The sequence below is a fragment of the Suncus etruscus genome, chromosome 18 (assembly GCF_024139225.1).
Source record: "Suncus etruscus isolate mSunEtr1 chromosome 18, mSunEtr1.pri.cur, whole genome shotgun sequence".
Taxonomy (NCBI): Eukaryota; Metazoa; Chordata; class Mammalia; order Eulipotyphla; family Soricidae; genus Suncus; species Suncus etruscus.
This window is the reverse complement of record NC_064865.1, coordinates 34502892-34504565: the sequence shown is the minus strand read 5'-3', so window position 1 is coordinate 34504565 and position 1674 is coordinate 34502892.

The following is a 1674-nucleotide window of genomic DNA, read 5'->3' as shown; positions in this document are numbered from 1 at the left end:
GGGCACAGGAAAATGTGTCCACCTCTAAGAAGCAAAGAATGTGGGGACAGTTGAAGCCACCACACTCTACCTTCTTATCACAAATTATTTGCATTTTCCTTACATGCAAAATAAATTTCCCACAGTTGAGGTCCTAAAAGTCTGTTTCCATCCAGACTCATCACAGAATCCCAAGTGTCAATGTCTAATCCAGGATGGCACCAAGGAGGCATCTGAGAGCATGTGTATGACTGATGCCTTCTGTGCTTTTGAGCCTCCTGACTGGAACAAATCTCCTGGCCCACAGCCCCAGTGTATGATGTGGGAAAGTCACGGAGACTTCTGGACACATTTGATGTAGAAAGATATTCACGATAACTTAGCAAATTGAAGCTTGTCACTTTCTCCAATTCCTTCTTCACAGGCCCTGTGACCTCCCACCATATCAGAGGAGTCTACAGTTAACTAGACTACAGTTAAGTAGTCTACAATTAATTTTCTTCTCATTAAGAGAAGAAACCTCACATTCCACATGTTTTTGCATTGGAATGACTTGAGCCCTATGTACGTGTGACCACATGCTGGATTCTAGCTCAGGATGCTGTGACATCCTGAGAAGTCATCCTGGGAAGTGCAGGTGCATTTGTCACCACGGTTAGTGGAAGTACTGTCCTCATCTCTAGAAGCAACTGTGACAGCCTTCCTTACTCAAGGCCCTTCCTTACTCAAGCCTCAAGGAGTCAGGGACATGGGGAAAAACACCCCAAATTGTGGCAGCAGCAGCAACAGTGGGTCCTATGACTGAGGATGACAGGATGGTGATTCTTACCTGGTTGTGGGGTAACCCACAACATTCTGACATATGTATGTGTTGGTAGCCTCAAGCTCCAAGACCAGACATTGGAAAGACATTGTTCTGGAAGCAAATGCTGATTCAGGAAATAATCCACACACACGGAAGGCAGTGAAACAGACTCAGGAATTCCAACACTCAAGCCAACCACTCCTAAAGAATAGATAGACCAACAGGGGAAAGCCTGAAATGCAAGAGTGTTTTTCTGAGACTGGGATTTTTTTCTACAATTTTTATTTTGACCAAAGTGGATTACAAATATTTCACAGTAATATTTTAGGTACATAGTGACATTGAATCAGGACACCACCAATGTTGTCCTCCCTCTACCCCTATTCCCAGCATGCATCCCATATCCTCTTCCTTTGCGCCCTGGGCTGCTAGTGTAAGTGGTCCCCTCTGTGTCTAGCTTGTTGCAGATTGAGTATCGATTCTGTTGTCATTGGCTTTGGATTTGGTGTTTAAGTCTAATAATGTTTTATTTCTACTTAATGTTCATACGATTGTTTGATCTTGGTACCCTCCATTATTTTCCCCTCAATTTTTGAGGCGGAATAAGATGGTTCAAGTTATGTGGTTCTTTTTGAAAGAAAGAAAAAAATAAAATGGGGTAAAAATCAAACAAGCAAAAAAAATGGGAGGAGTCCTTCTAGAGGCTATAAATATTAATTTAAGAGAAGAAAGGGAAAAAGGAAGAAAAACATAACAACAATACAAAAAAAATCAAACAACAAACCCTAAAAGCACCACAGCAATAAAGACAACAACCAAACAATAACCATGGTCCTGGAATAAAAACAAAACAAAGCACCCAAGAAAGAAGTACTAATTGTTTGTTTTTT